The 17,646-nt window shown below is 38.8% G+C and overlaps 1 protein-coding gene across 1 annotated transcript in view; it reads left to right on the forward strand.

Moving 5' to 3' along the window:
• CD274 (CD274 molecule) overlaps nt 1-9,569 on the forward strand; it is a 42,484-nt gene extending 32,915 nt beyond the window's left edge. Inside the window, exon 7 of the transcript XR_014266096.1 lies at nt 9,309-9,569. The gene's annotated coding sequence lies outside the window, so the exon portion shown is untranslated. The remainder of the gene's footprint in view (nt 1-9,308) is intronic.
• The last annotated feature ends 8,077 nt before the right edge of the window (nt 9,570-17,646 follow it).

Raw genomic sequence — 17,646 nt, forward strand, 5'->3', positions numbered from 1 at the left:
ATATCCCTTGTTTGAGTGACAGTATCCTTTGTTTGTGTGAAGTACAAGTGAGGATTCTGGTTCAGCAAGACGTAAAGTCTATTTACTCCATTCCTAAATCTTAATGCCTTCTTGTGGTTTGGGATTTGTAAGGCACTTTATCCCTTTGTCTTGTGTTTCATTGTAAATGATATAGGCAGAGATGATATCTAGTTCTGCAGTGGATTGTCACTGTTTACACCTGCATTAATTTAATAAAATATTCTTATTTATTTTGTTCTTCAGTGCACCCACATATCTATTTTCTTGTTTTCTACATGTTTTATAAGACCATTCCCAGTTCAACATCCTGATGGAGACAGTTACTTGGAATATCTTCAGCTACCTTCCTAGTTCTTTTTTTCATAGCTTCTATGTTTACACAGCATACTCTTGCATCCTGTGTGATGAAAAAATACCAAAAGAATTTTTTAAAGAATGCATTGAAAATTTTCATCCTCTCTCACTTGATAGCTTCCTTTAGGACAATACCAAGAAAAGAGTCAAAATTGTGTTGTCCAAATTGAAGATCTGAGGGAAGGGAGATGGGAGAGGAGTGGTCTTCAAGAGAACTATAGGGAAATGAAGGGGCTTTCCTTTATGAGAGTACTCTTCTCAGATCAGTAGACATGGATATGCAAGCCCATGCATACGAAGCTGGATGTATTTCAATCATCAGGTTCTGAAAAGGAAGTGAGAAACCTAGATTGAAGTCAAGTTGAGGATTAAGGCCTGGTTCAGGGTGGGACAGTAAGAAGATTTAATGTCAACTAATTTAATTACTTAGTCATCAGGCTTACTTTAAAGAGACTTTTGATCATTTCTCTAAATCAGACACTCTCAAAAGATAATGATGACTATTTCTAAGAATATATGTCGGATTCTAGATGGTTCTAAAGATAGAGTATCAGTATCTTTGTAGAAATGATGATGGTATAATGTTTATACCACTGCTGGGCAATGAAAGCAATAAAAATGCATGGTTGGCATCGGTATATTTCACCTTTCTGATCAATCTTCCTGGCTGGCTTTGGTGGTCATGGTTCTGGATGGAATTTTGTGACACTGGAAGGGTCCATATTGTAGGAAAGTTAGCTTGAAAATGTACCATAAGCTGTCATTAAGCTTTTACTCCAATCTCTTTTACAAGCATGTGACTATCTGCCATAAGTGGACCAAATATATTTTTATCTAAATATTTTAGAAAATATATAGATTATTACTATTTTAAAACTTAGAACTCAAAATTAGCTTTTTCACTGTAGCTATCCCTGACCAAATTTGTGAAGGTAGATAAATGCCGTTTTTATAATTTTTTCCTACTCCAGGCCCACAAAGTTTCAAGGGAATTAATACTACAAATCAAATTACCTCTATATAATTTAAATATTTCCAGAATTATTTATATTTTAAAAGAGGTTAAAGTTTGACCAAACTGAAGCAATTGTTAGTGGTGGGGTTTTATCATTAATAATTATAATAATTACCATTTATTGAGCATGTACTCTATGTCAGGCACTGGGATTACATACATTATCTCATTTAATGTCATGGGCTGGTGATGAAGTGTACCAAAAAAGTGCACCATGTTTACCTGGAGAGCTACCAAATCCGGAAAGTTAACGAAAACCAGAGCATTAAAAAGGCAAAAATAAGTAACTGCATAATTACAGTGATATTATGGGAAGCTTTTATTTATTTATTTATTTGGTTGCACCAGGTCTTAGTTGCGGCAGGCGGGCTCTTCACTTGCAGCTTGCAGGCTCCTTAGTTGTGGCACATGGATCTCCTTAGTTGCGGCTCCAGAGGTCCTTAGTTGTGGCATGCGAACTCTTAGTTGTGGCATGCATGTGGGATCTAGTTCCCTGACCAGGGATTGAACCCGGGCCCCCTGCACTGGGAGCGTGAAGTCTTATCCACTGTGCCACCAGGGAAGTCCCGGGAAGGTTTTTTTTTTTTAAAATAGAGTTTTTATTATAATTCTTGCTGATTATTTACTTAAATATTTTCCCTCAACAGAAAAATATAAAATGGCCATTTAAATGTTATATATATAAGACTATGACATTAATTTTGAACGGAGAGTAAGTTGTGGAACATTGGCTAAGATATACACTTCTCAGTTTCTTATTGTTGTGAAGCTATCGTATTTTGACTTCATTTTCTACCAATTTATGATCTGACTGCAGGTAGTATAGTATAAAGATGCAACTGGGTGGGCAGGAGTTCTGAATATGCATTTCCACTCAAGGAAATATTATCAGTAAACAGATCCCCAACCTCCTCCTTCCAGTCAATGTGACCTCTCTAGGAGATCTCTTTTTGTAGAAAATGAGAGTGGCTAATACAGTCTCACCAAGGAGAGAGTCAAGCTGGGGAGATGGGCAGCAGCCTCAAGTGTGGAGTGAAATCTCATCCATGACCCCAGGATTTAATTCCTCATCAGAGCTTTTCAGTCCAGGTGGCAAACCAGGGGATGACCCAGAGGGGGATGGGAGGTCAAAAATGTTAAGAAGAGATACCCACTGCAAGGATAGGCCTGAGGAAATAGGCAGCAGCATCCTGGTTGAAGGGGAGGTAAAGGGCGGTGAAGATCCACCCTGTCTCTAAACTTGCAATAATCTCTAGGCTGGAGACCAGCCAAAGGATCACACACTCTCACATTCACACTTTGAGACCCCTGGGGATGACTGCAATGGTGGCAAAACTGAGTTAGGACAGTGTTCCAGAGCCTACATTTTGGGGCAGGAAAATTCTCAAGAAGTAACTGGTTTACCAGATTAAGATTTTATGGCAGAATTGTGTCATACCTCAACATATTAATCTGATTTTTCTCTGTGTATGTCCCTCCACCTCTTCTCTCCCTCTTTGTTGCCTGAGGGTCGATTTTCCTCCCCAAGCCCATGCCAAAGCTGAAACCTAGAATGTACCACTTTATACCCTGAAATTCCACTCCCATTTCCCACAGTTCCATTACAAACATCTCAGTGGGTCTGGTAACTCATTGGACATCTTCTACATGCCAGGCATTTACAGGGCATTGTAGGGGAGTCAAAGATATTTAATGTGGCTCATGCTATCATGGAGCTTACAGTCTAACTGAGGAAATGATATATAAATTTAGGAAGAATTAAGTAATAAATCAAGTGTTAGAGAAGATGAGACTTTTTAAAAATGTCTCAAGACAGTGAGAAGAGAGGACAGCAAATGCTGTGAAATAGAGGAGGGAGGAAATAGTATGGGTTAGAAAGCCTTCACCAAGGAAGCCAGATTCAACTTGGACCCTGGAGAGTGGAAAAGATGCCTAACTCTGATGGTGTGTGTCTTTGTCCATTTGGGCTGCTATAACAAAATACCACAGATTGGTAGCTTATAAACAGAATTTATTTCTCATCTTTCTGGAGACTGGGAAGTCCAAGATCAAGGTGCCAGCGTGGTTGTGTTCCAGCCAAGACCCTCTTCCTGGTTCACAGCTGGAAATTTCTCTCTGTGTCTTCAACTGGTGGAGGGGGCAAGGGATCTCTGTGGGGTCTCTTTCATAAAAACACTAATCCCATTCATGAGAGCTCCACCCTCATAACCTAAGCACCTCCCAATGGCTCCATCATCCTAATAACCTCATCTTTGGGGGTTAGAATTTCAACATGTGAATTGGGAGGTGGGGCACAAACATTCAGATAATAGCACTGTGGAAAGCAGTTTCTTTTCTTTTCATACAGGTTAAATTTAACAATCGAAGAAAGTCTGTGATCCCTTACATTTACTTGATACAACCCTGAAAAGGATAATTTGGCAATATCTATCAAGTTATAAATGACCCAGAAATTCTACTTGCAGACATTTACCCTACAGCTATATTCTCATATGTGCAAAATGGCATATGCATAAGGATATTTATTGCAACTTTATTTATAATAGCAAAACACTGGAAACAACCCAAATGTCCATCAACAGGGAACTGGTTAAATAAATGTGGTGGCACATCCAAACAACAGAATACTGTATTAGACAGCCACATCAAAAAATAAGGAAGTTCTTTTCTGTACTGACATGAAACAGATCTCCAAGATACATTTATTGTTAAGTATAAAAGTATAGAAGAGTACAATATGCTACACTTTGTACATTATATTAATTAGGTATACAACAACACATATACTATGAGCATTTACTTTCACAATAAGTAGTATGTATACTGTATACACTTAATTTGTATATTATGTACACTATGCATCCCTTCAGATACAAAGTTTGCACTTTTGAAAGGAAAAAATGTAGATACATATTTCCTTGTATATGCAAAAAATATATATCTGAAAAGATGCATCTGAAACTGTTAAAACTGGTTGCCTTTGGGGTGGCATATCGGGTTTATAGTGGGAGAATTTTATTGGTTTTGACTTTTGAATCATATTATTACCTATTCCAAATAAACAAATTATAATTTTAAAAAATCTGAGCTCAATTATTTGCCTTCCAGGAACTTCCATGTGCTTTTAAGGAAATGATAACTCTCATTAATGTATAAGGCCAAATACAAACATCAGAGGTGAGGGAGTTTGAACAACTGAATTCAGCCACCGCTGGATTTCAATCTGGACTTGAGCCCAGCTGTATTGAATTATTTTCTTTCATTTAATTTTTCCCTGTTTTTCACTGGTCTCACTCCCAGAACAGCCTCTAGTATGTGAAAGCATGATCAATTTATTTATGAGCTCTGATTAAGCAGCTATGGGTTTGGGTCCTCATGATAATAAATGAAACTGTTATAAAAGAACGAATAGGCCAGGGGCTTCCCTGGTGGCACAGTGGTTAAGACTCCATGCTCCCAGTGCAGGAGGCCCGGGTTTGATCCCTGGTCTGGGAACTAGATCCCACATGCATGCTGCAACTAAGAGTTTGCATGCCACAACTGAGGAGCCTGCATGCCACAGCTAAGAAGGCTGCAAGCCGCAACTAAGGAGCCAGCGAGCCACAACTAAGGAGCCCACGTGCCGCAACTAAGGAGCCCACAAGTCACAACTAAGGATCCCGCCCAGTGCAACCAAATAAATATTAAGAACAAAAAAAAGAATGAATAGGCCAAATCAACCCATTGTTTATAGTGCCATAGGCATGAAATATGCTTCCACAGATATGAACTAACTAAAATATTTGAACCTTGGGAAAGCTTGCAAGAATGATCCCAACTTATATTTATCCAGTCGGAGAACTGAGTTTAGCACAAGTGAAGTTTTTGCATAACCACAAAGTAAAGCTTTGGTCAGCATTTTGGGGGCTATTGGTGGCTATCAAAATCCCCAAACCATAGGCTTTCCCTTTCATTATCTTGGCTTCACCATGAGGAAGTTTGGCTGTCTGCCCTAAGATCAAGCATCCAGCCTTTGACAAGACACAGAAAGCTGTTTTCGCCTCAGTGCTCTGTAGTGGTGAAAAATGAAAGGAGAGATCATAGAGAAGTTACTCAATAGACAACAAAACTTACATAACTGAAACTGATTAGAAGAACTGTTTTTGTTGTGAGAATTAAAGAAAATGCTGCATCAGGACTGAGTAATGAAAAAACTAATATTAGTAACAGCAAATGACTGAGAACAGCTTTCATCTGTCAACCATCTCTCTTCCTTTCTGGATACAGATGACTTAGCAAGAATAAAATGGTCTCTTTCTAGGACACTGAAGGTGTTTGGAGACTTAAAAACTCGATTTAAATGATTCAGGTATCTAGGAGAAAAAATGCAAAACCCCACAAAAGACAAAAACAGCAAACACCTGTTTATACTTACCACAAGCTCTTCTCAAGTTGCTTCATTTCAAGTGACTATGAAAGAAAGGAGAAAAAAAAATTAGCTGTATTGAGAAATGTATGTACATTTGGGAAGAGTGAGAGAGTGCTTTTAAACACCTGGAATCCTTCAGACCCAAGTTCCAGTCTTCTTAACACTATGACCATGGCTATGTTATTTAACTTCACTGAGCCTGTTTCCTTGCGACTAAAATGGAGTAAAGATTAAATGAGGCAGCGTACCTAGAGTGCTTAGCACAATGCCTGATGCTCTAAAAGCCTGCAATCAATTTGTGTATTGATATTACTGATGCCAAGAAATGGTTTATTAAACTATTTTCCAAGAGCTATGAATCCAGCCAGACTGTTATTTTTATGGATGACTTAAAAACTATTTTTTAAAAATTAAAAGTATTTACTATTAAAATTTTATTTATTTTTAAAAATAAAAAATTGAAAGCTAAAGTGTTTAATTTTTCTATCTTAAAAGTTAAAATAACTGTGAATTAAAATTGTGCCAAGTTAAAGTCTAAATTGATAGACTTTATAATTTTTTATCTTTCATAATGTCAAAATTAACTAGAATTCCTTTTTCTTTTCAATTTGCACATTTAAAATTCTGGCATTCCTTTTTGATTCATCTGGGCCCCTCATGTCGGTAAATTTTGAGCTACTATAAAGCAGAAGTTACTTACACAGGATAACTTAAAACTTATTTAGGGGAAATTTAGGAAATGTTTATTTGGATAAACCATGTTTTGTTTGTTTTTAAAGAAAGATGCTTTGTTCTTTGCTAGTTTCAGAACAAACAGCTTTGTAGTGGAAAGCAATTCCTCTTTTTACACCTCAAGTTAAATATTTATTCAGTCAAACTGAAAACATAACAAAATAATGACCCAGCTTGGTTTCTAACGACACAGAAATGAACACACGGTAAATGATAATGTATCCTCTTTATTGAACATTGGTTGAGCGCCTACTGTAGCCACTAGGCATTATGGAGAATACAGAGATGATCCAGATATCCAAGCTGCCTTAAAAACATGAAGAGTGAAACATACTGTCATACTGTCATTAGTTATGAGCATAGCTCCTCCTCTTCCAAAAACAAAACAAACTGAAAGACACAAATAACATTGTTAGAAATAATAACACAAACCATTGAATCACCAGAAAATAATTAAAGCACTTTGAACTCAACCTTTACACTCTCTACCATTTGAGTTATATTTTATCAAACCTTTGGAAGTTAATTCATGTATTTTGGCGCCCCAATGACTCTAATCCAAATACAGTATTTTTGTAGTTCCATGTGTTCTAGTGTGTAATCACAGTGCTAGAAAACACATGGAAGAGAGTTAATAAATAGTATTAAGTTTTTTTTTTTTTTAGTATTTACTGATGCTGGGCAATGTTGTGAGTGCTTTATGTGTATTAATTTATTTAGTCTTCCTAAAAACCCTATGAGCAAAATACTACTATTATCTTCTCCTGCTAACAGATGAAGAAATTGAGGAACAGAAAGTTTAGGTAACTTAGCCAAAGTCACGCTGCTAGGGCTTCCCTGGTGGCGCAGTGGTTGAGAATCCGCCCGCCAATGCAGGAGACACAGGTTCGAGCTCTGGTCTGGGAAGATCCCACATGCCGCGGAGCAACTAAGCCCGTGCGCCACAACTACTGAGCCTGTGCTCTAGAGCCCGTGAGCCACAACTACTGAGCCTGTGTGCCACAACTACTGAAGCCCGCACGGCTAGAGCCCGTGCTCTGCAACAAGAGAAGCCACCACAATAAAGAGTAGCCCCTGCTCACCGCATCCAGAGAAAAACCCATGTGCAGCAATGAAGACACAACACAGCCAAAAATAAAATAAATAAAATTAAATTAAATTAAAAAAAAAAAAGTCACGCTGCTAGAAAGTTAAGGCCCCAGGATGTGAAGAGTTTGGCTTCAGAGCTCACGCTCTTAAACTCTACACTATGCTACACCTGAATAATTGACTGAGTCACGTTAACTGAGGTTTCAAAGTTTAATACTGTTGGAGCAGTATAGTACAGCGATACCTGCCTGGGTTGAACAGCTCCGAAGCAGTCAGAGGTTTGTTAGCCTGTGTATTTTTGTTTTTCCAGGCAATGGGGGCTAATCTGACTAGCACAACTATAGATATTCTAGTATGGCTCTTCCAATGAATCTTTAAATTCATTTCTGTTCAGTATATACCTGATGGTACAATTGCCAAGTCACTGGTATATACATAAGAGTGGAATTTCTGAGGCATAGTGTAGAAATTGCTGGAAAATGTACCAATTTGCATTCCTAACATCAGTGTATGTGAATTCCAGTTGTTCCACATTCTCAGCAACATTTGGTACTTTCTGTTTCTTTTATTTTAAGCATGCTGGTAGATCCATAGAGGTATTACATTATGGTTTTAATTTGCCTTTCCCTGGTGACTAATGGAATTGAGCTCCTTTTTGTATGTCTATTGGTCATTTGGCAATAAACTTCTATGAAATGTCTTTTCAAGGGTTTTGTCCACTTTTCTATTAGGTTGTCTATCTTACTGATTTTGTAGGAATTCTTAACACATTCTAGATATAAGTCCTTTGTCAGATATATGAATTGAATACACCTTCTTCCACTCTGATCTGTCTATACCCTCTCTTAGTGGGTCCTTTGGATGAACAAGAGTTATTGATTTTATATAGTGCAGTTTATCAATTTTTTTCCTTTAGGTCTAGTACTTCTTTTTTAGATTATAAAAATCCAGTTACCAATACTTAATTCAGACCAATTCAGTCAGACTTTCTGGAGGTGAGATAAAAGTATCAATAATATTTTAATGCTTCTAAGATGATTCCAATATGCAGCCAATTTTGAGAATTATGAATACAGAGCCACCTGCTAAGTTGTTAGCTATGATGTCCTTGTGGGATAGAATTATGATATAGTTTGTCTATTCTTTTTTTTTTTTTTTTTAAAAAGTCCTTGGTGCCCAGCATGGCGTTCAAGGCCTTTTTTTTTTAATTATTATTTTTTAGTGCTATTCTTGTCTGCTTACATTCTTTTTATTTATGTATATATGTATGTATGGCTGTGTTGGGTCTTCGTTTCTGTGCGAGGGCCTCCTCTAGTTGTGGCAAGCGGGGGCCACTCTTCATAGCGGTGCGGGGGCCACTCTTCATCGCGGTGCGCGGGCCTCTCACCATCGCGGCCTCTCGTTGCCGAGCACAGGCTCCAGACGCGCAGGCTCAGTAATTGTGGCTCACGGGCCGAGTTGCTCCGCGGCATGTGGGATCTTCCCAGACCAGGGCTCGAACCCGCGTCCCCTGCATCGGCAGGCAGATTCTCAACCACTGCGCCACCAGGGAAGCCCAGTTTGTCTATTCTTTATATGTGTTTTCAATTTTAATATATGAGTAATTTAAATGATGATAATCGTACTGGGTGCATTGGTATGTGTAATGAGGAGTCTGACTCCATTTTTTTGATGTCTGACTGTTGACAGCTTTAAGCCTCACCTCTCTTCCTCTGATGCCCCACATCTGATCAAGCTGATAAGGAGACCTGGGTTGCCCTCCTTTGGCACAGGTGAGAGATTCAAACCATGCAAGCCTCTTCTTGCACATGAACCACCACTCCAGCCCTACCCCATAAAGATGATAAAAACCCAGGCTAATCACCTTTCTTTGCCTTTTAAAGCCATTTCAGACCTGCTTGAGAGACTGCCTTGTTCTCGCCAGGGGCCTCAATTATGTAAGTAATAAACTTTTTCATACCCTTTTAATGTGTGTGGCATCAGTCTCAATGTGAACCAAATTTTGAGTAGGGGTCCATTTGACTTTTCAGGGAAAACAGCCACTTTTGAAAATTGTCACTGCAACCCTCATAAGATCACATGCCTTCGTGTACCACCAAATACTCTCTTTACTGCATGGTACTAGGGCTTTTATTGTCCTCAGCTGCTAAAGACTCCTGCTTTGTCCTCTGGGAGCAGACTACAGGTTTTTAATCTCTATTATCCTACCAGACATAATTCCCAGGGGATTTTGCTACAGAATCTGCCTATTCTGGCATGGCTACTGTCTTTGCTCTATTCTTCTGATGTAACATATCAGCACTATCCTTTGATTCAAATTCCTCTTGAGTTTCGATGCCATGACAAGAAATGGACTGATATTTCAACATCTCAGTTTTAGAGCCTCAGAGTTGATTATATTTTTTGTATCCTTCTCTAGAAGTCACTTCTACTGTAGTTTTGACTTTCTTTTTGTTTTAAGCAGTCAGTCTTTAGCTATGTCTCTTTTCTCATCTCACCATGCTCCTGGCAACATTATTGAATTAGAGAATCTTTTTATATTTATTAGCCATTTGTTAGCATTCTTTGTAATCTTTGGTATCTATACGTATTTTAATAGTTATAATGATAAACTAAATTCTACATTCTTTTCTCTATTTTTCTACTTTTGTGTCCCATTTAAGCAAACTTTGCCTACTCTCAGGTCATGAAGACTCCCTTCATGTTTTCTTCCAAAATTTCTTTGTTTTGTCTTTCATATTTAGATCTGCAGTCCTTCTGGAATTAATTTTTTTGCATATCATGTGAGGTAGGGGTCAAAGTACATTTTTTTCATATGAATATCCAATTGTCCCTACACCATTTATTGAAAAGACCATACTTTCCCTCCCTGTACTGCAGTCTCACCTTTATCATAAACCAGGTGACTGTATCTATATCTATGTCTCTCTAGTTATCTCTCTCCCTCTCTCTCTCTCTTTCTCTCTGCCTCTGGATTCTGTTCTATTATGTTGATCAGCTCCTTTGTTTCTACATCTAGAAAATTTTGTTAAAGCTGTATTAATTTTGTTAAAGCTGTATTAATTTTGTTAAAGCTGCATTAATGAGTTTGAATTTTGCCTCTTGGGGCTAGGACAATACTTGAGCTTGTGATTTTTTCATCTGCAGCCCTAGCCATGCATTTGCACCCACTGAGACTTCCATCCTATGTGTATCCATGCTGTGCAAAAGACACCCCCATCTCTTTCGCCCCCTGTTTACCCTTCCCACTTTCACCCTAAGTCTGTATTCAGTCTCTATCTTTCTCTCTGAATGTGTTTGTTTCTCCAGAAGTATAAAAGTATACTCTTATCATTTATTTTACTTATTGGATGTCTTCTCTTCTTTGTGCATTATTTCAAAAGTAGACTAATAAGGGATTTAACTATATTTTTTAAATAAAAAAGAAATTAAATTACACTTATCTATGTGGGCTTCAATGAAAATGTTTTCTACTATAAATTCAGTGGTTTTTGACTTTAGAAAACTGTTTTCCAATCATCCTAAAACAACATGGTTATTTGAATTCTACAAAGAAATGATTTTATTCCAACCTAACAACCACTACAAAATATGTTCTTTCTACTATAATTTTAAAATCTATAATAAAAATGAATATTGTGTATTACTGTGGCTTCTGAGAACGTTTGCCCACAGCTGCAATATTGTAGGATCAAATAAACTTTATCTCATATTCACAGGTTTGGAGTAGAGTCATGTAGCAATATGCAAAGCAGATCTCCTGTTGAGATGTCTGTGGGACTCACTGGCTCACTTGCAGGGCGATGACTTGACTAAAACAGAGACTGTGGGCCATGTTCAGCAGTTCCCCATTTCTGTTAATGGTTTATCAAGTTCCCACTCACCAGAGCTAAACCTCAGGACCATCAGTTCACTCCTCCCTCTTCCTCATGGCTCAGCTTCAATATTGACCTAATTCCCTTTCACAGAATCTCTTGTTCCAATTACTTCTTTTGTGAATTCGCTGTTACTATCCTCTCTTGGCCTTTATATCAGGATGTTCATATTGGCTGAAATAAAAAAGATCATTATCTCATGTAACAAAAAATATGCAGATGGAAAGGCTCTGTCTCTGTTTCTCTGCAATTTCCTTGGCTCCACCATGCTGGTGGGTTGACTTTATACCCAAGCTTGTATCAAGGCAGCTGTGGCAGTTCTAGGTTCCTATCACACCTCATGTCTCATCAGCCAGACCAGGTCACATGCCTACCCCCCAAACCAGTTGTTGGCAAGGAGTTACCCAGTAGCCAGGGATGAGATCGCCTTTTTCTGCGTCACATGAGGAAAGATACCTGAACAAAATCAGGGTCTTTTTACCATGGAAGATGAGGTTTGAATGCTGGTAGATAACCAACAGTGTCTGCCTTGCTTTGAATAATTGCAGCCACCTCCTGTGCTCCCTGCCTTTTGTTTTTAGCCCCCATGTTCTCAACATTTATAATGAAGCCAGTACAATCCTCTTTAAACACACTTCTGTCACCATAGACAGACATTCTTGGTCAGGGGGCCCAGGTGTCTCCCCTCTAACTGAAGGATAAAGTCCAAACCCCTTGGCCTCCTCATTCAAGATCCCCACAATCAGCCTCTACCCTATGCCTGTTTTTTTCTTTTTTTTTTTCAAATTTTATTGAAGTATAGTTGATTTACAATGTTGTGTTAATTTCTGCTATACAGCAAAGTGATTCAGTTGGACATACATATATACATATACATATATATATACATATACATATATATATATTCTTTTCCATTATGGTTTATCACAGGATACTGAATGTAGTTCCCTGTGCTATACAGTAGGACCTTGTCGTTTATCCAGCCTATATATACTAGTTTGCATCTGCTAATCCCAAACTCCCAATCCATCCCCCCACAACCTGCCTCCCCCTTGGCAACCACAAGCCTGTTCTCTATGTCTGTGAATCTGTTTCTGTTTTGTAGATAAGTTCATTTGTGTTATACTTTAGATTCCATATATAAGTGATATCATATGGTATTTGTCTTTCTCTTTCTGACTTACTTCCCTTAGTATGATCATCTCTAGGTCCATCCATGTTGCTGCAAATGGTATTATTTCATACTTTTTTATAGCTGAGTAATAACCCATTGTATATATTATATATACCACATCTTCTTTATCCATTCCTCTGTCAGTGGACATTTAGGTTGTTTCCATGTCTTGGCTATTGTTAATGGTGCTGCTATGAACATAGGTGTGCTTGTATCTTTTCAAATTATAGTTTTGTCTGGGTATATGCCCAGGAGTGGGATTGCTGGGTCATATGGCAACTCTATTTTTAGTTTTTTGAGGAATCTGCATACTGTTTTCCATAGTGGCTGTACCAATTTACATTCCCACCAACAGTGTAAGAGGGTTCCCTTTTCTCCACACTCTCTCCAACATTTATTATTCATAGACTTTTTAAATGATGGCCATTCTGACCAGTGTGAGTTGGTACCTCACTGTAGTTTTGATTTGCATTTCTCTAATAATTAGCAATGTGGAGCATCTTTTCATGTGTCTCTTGGCCATCTGTATGTCTTCTTTGGAGAAATGTCTATTTAGGTCTGCCCATTTATCAATTGGTTTTTTTAAAATTATTATTATTGAATTGTATGTGCTATTTGTATATTTTGGAAATTAAGCCCTTGTAGGTCGCATCATTGGCAAATGTTTTCTCCCAGTCTGTAGGTTGTCTTTGTGTTTTGTTTATGGTTTCCTTTGCTGTGCAAAAGCTTATAAGCTTGATTAGGTCCCATTTGTTTATTTTTGCCTTTATTTCCATTGCCTTGGGAGACTGACCTAAGAAAACATTGGTAAGATTTATGTCAGAGAATGTTTTGCCTATGTTCTCTTCTAGGTGTTCTCTTTATGGTGTCATGTTTCATATTTAAGTCTTCAAGCCATTTTAGGTTTCTTTTTGTGTATGGTCTGAGGGTGTGTTCTAACACCCTATGTCTTTATCCTTCCTTCTCTCTAGTCCCTTATAAAAGGGTGGACAAATTTTTTTCTATAAAGGGCCATAAATAAATATTTCAGGCTTTGTGGCCATGTGGTTGCAACTACTCAACTCTCCCATTTTAGTCAGAAGCAGCCATACATAATAGGTAAATGAGTGAGTGTGGCTACCTTCCAATAAAGCTTTACTGACAAAAGAGTCACAGATACAGAGAACAAACAAGTGGTTGCCGGAGGGGCAGGGGAGGAGAGAAATAGGTGAGGGAGATTAAGAGGTAAAAAGTTCCTGTTGTGAAATAAATGACTGGAGAGTAGGGCATAAGATGAGATGGAAACCTAAGGGCCATGGTGAAGAGTTGGATTCCATTCTAAGTGTAGTGGGAAGTTGTTGAAAGTTTTAAGCAGGGGGATCATTGATCCAGCTTGTGTTATGAAATCAGTTTTGCTGCAGTGTGGAGGAGGCATTAAAGGGGCATGGAAGCAAGGGGAACAGTTAGGTGACAGGTGTCATAAGCTGATGGTAGCTCAGCCATGGAAAGCCTGCGCAATGTGGCAGGGAGCGTGTGTTCCTGGCGTGTGCTTAGGGAGAAAAGGAGACTCTGTGGTTTGGAGTCTATTCTTGTTTCCCTCCCTTTCTTAGCCCACTTTTTATTTTTGCTCCCTTTTTTGTATGTTATAGACCCTTGTGAAGAGCCTTAAATCCTTTCTGGATATCCCACATCATCCTAGAATCCTAGGATATAGATCTCTCTTTGTTCCAAAAACAATTTCATTATAGTGCTCGGGAAGAAGAAATACTGCTTCTTATTGTTTCTCAAGAAGGCTGGTGTTTCTGGGTAGATTAAATTAAGTTCCAGTTGTGAAGATAGTTGGGACTTTTAGAGAAAGTGGATCCCGAAAAACCCAAATTGCTACTAAGAACAGTTTATGAATGTTGGTCATGATGCTTGGAATAAAGTTTTTCTGATATTTTTCTAGGATTATGTGGAAGGACAACACTTGCAAAGTCCGTGGACAGTCAGGGAAACCTCAAGTTTGGTAGCTATGAAGAGAGTAGTTACAACTGGGGAAACGGGTGAACATGGAAAGGATGAAGTAAGACAGGAGACTACTTCCTCAAAGTCAGGATAGTTATGAGAATGGTCTGTTTTGAAATTCAGGAAGTTACTGGAAATCAGTAGTTACATACACACACATGTGCACACACACGCACATCTATCGAAAAGAAGACATAACAAATGTCTTACCCAAGTGAGCCTGTGTCAAGTTAAAGTAGCGTGACTATCCTTAAAATCTCCTACTAGGTGTTCACTGCCCAGTGTGGGTGTGGATGGGGAGCAAAAATCCTGGCAGCTGTACCCATAATGGAAATGCTGAGCTCCCCCTCTTCAGGCCAGACCTCCCAGCCAGCCCAGTGTCCTTCCTTCCCATCCACTGCTCGATGGCTTGCTGATTCTGTCCACTTTTTGGTCACTTCTCCCAGCATCTCTGTCTCTTCATTCTCAGTATCATATAATGGCTCAGGCCTCTGACTGGGCATCTGGCTATCTTGGGTACCTCATTTGACCCAACTATTGTCCTCTTTTCTTGAGCAGTGAGGTCATAATTTCATGACCTTATAAATACAGTACATGGAGTAATACATTTCCTAAACCTGATGACTTAATAACATTTTTAGAAAATTAACAATTTGTGGAGACAAATTGTGTATGTATGAAATATATATGTATATATACATAGGTATGGATATATAGATGTATAACTATATAATCTATATATGCGTGTGCACGAGTGAGAAATGAATAGTGTGTGTGTGTTGGATACAAAGCAGCTGCAGCCTATGAGGAAGGGACAAAAGGAACAAGGAGGGAAAAGTAAAGAAACTAGAGTTGACAAAGAGTAAAAGCAAAGATGCTCACATTTCTCCTACTTTTAATGCAAAGCATGTGGCTGTCAGATAATGTCATACATCCCCCAGCTAGAATCCCCAGGGATCTGCCACTAAAGATAGTGTTTTCTTTCCCAATCCCCAGGCCTGGAGGGGCTCCATCGAATCTTCTTTTATTTATTAGCCTTTGATTAATCTAAAGAGGTTTCACTTTGACCAACAGGCTCAAGAACTCCCATTAGCTTCTCTAAGGTTACCCCTGATATGTATGTATGGTGTATATATGTATATTTTTTCTGATTATTTTGGGAGTGTCTGGTTGAACATAGAATCATAGATACCCATTCTTACAATAATGAAGAGAAGCAATAGTAAATAAAGGAACCCCGGAATTAGACATGAAGGTTAAACCTCAGTTCTCCCATTTACCTGATGTGTGACCTTCAGCAAATTGTCTACCTCCTCTGGCCCTCAGTTTCCCTATTTATAAAATGGGATCCACGAGAGTACCTACCTCCTGGGGTTGCTGTGAGAGTTAAATGGGTTAACACACATAAAGTTCTTGGAACTGCGCTGGCAATATTTAGGCTTCTGTGAATGTTAGCCTGTGTTACTGCGTTCCACGTCAGTTAGGAGTTACTAAAAGTCGTAGCAGACCGCACGCTCCACTAATTCCTCCTGATCACTCCTCACCCACACCAAGCCTGTGTGTTAGAATGTCCACACTAGGACAGTGTCTGAGGTGGTCAGGAAGGGAGACTGGAATGAAATGGGTAGAATGGGAGATCCCTGGTTTAGGGTGGAGGGCCAGACATTTTCCTCACCTTCCTCCACCTGTAAGAGTCTGACCTGGCCCACCCTTGATGCAGTCCAGCCTGTGTCCATCTCCTTTCCACCCTCTCTTCATCTTTCATTACTCTCTGGTCAGTAGAAGGCGCTGAGTCTCATGGCCACCACTCTTGTTTGTTGCCTCACATCTCAGCTTCATTTGCTAAGGAAAATGCTCAGATCACTGGCCAAGTGATGAGGAAAGTTTGGGGCTAGGAAAAATCTTCCCCAAGCCTGATTGGCGCAAAATACCCTTGGACATTATACCCTTAAAAGGTTCCTTAAAAGTTAAGTGAGATTATCAGCCAGTTGAACTTCCCTAACTGATTTCCTAGAAAAGCCAGATATTCAGAGAAATTCTCGGGCACTGGTGCTCTAACAAAGAGGTCAGTAAATTCTCCCACAGAGTCCCTTCTCAGGCCTGAAAAATTACCTGCTAGCGTAGGAACATGTTTGAAACCCAAGGGCGAGGACTGCCTCCACATATTTGCTCTCCCACAAACTGACCATTGGCCTAATTGTCCTCCCACAACAAGTTGCTGCAAAAGCCGCATTCACGAAACTCCTGTCAAGCCAGCTGACTAGCCAGTCTCTTTTCTCGCAATATGAGTTACTTTACTGAGACACATGTCTTCAGGTTAATACCCTTTGATCCAGAGACTCCACTTACAGCACGTTGTCACAGGAAATAATCAGACAAGGGCCCACAGCTGACTGTGTAGGGTCATTCAGTGGTGCCACTGTTGTGCAATATCAACAATATTAGAAATAACCTAACTGACCAACACTAGGGGATGGCATAAATAAATTATGGTATAACCATACAAAGAAATACTTACCAGTTTTTACAAATAATTATGGGATCTATAATTATTGACATGGAAAGATACAATATCTTTGATGAGTAATAATAGCCATTCACTGAATAGCATCCTGATACAATGCCACTTACTAAAGCTGCTTTCATATAGATGTGTCCAGAGAGCTATAGAGAATTATGTTTACCAAAATATAAAAGCAGTTATCTCTGGGGTTAGGTAGGTAGGTATCTTTACTTTTTTTTTTTCATTAAAAAAATATTTTACAATGATACAATGTATCATTTTGCAATATAAAAACTAAGCTTTTTACATTTTGTGAGGGGGAAAAATGAGCTAGGTTTTAGGTTGAGCTTGGGTTGGCCACACCAACCAGGTAACAGCATAAGAATAATATAATTAACGTTTACTGAGCACTTACTACATGCCAGCAGGCCCCGTTCTAAGCACTTTCCCTGTCTCAGATCATTTAATCTATATAACAATTCTATGAGG

This window comes from Balaenoptera physalus, assembly GCF_965194825.1.
Source record: "Balaenoptera physalus genome assembly, chromosome: 7".
NCBI classification, from domain to species: Eukaryota; Metazoa; Chordata; class Mammalia; order Artiodactyla; family Balaenopteridae; genus Balaenoptera; species Balaenoptera physalus.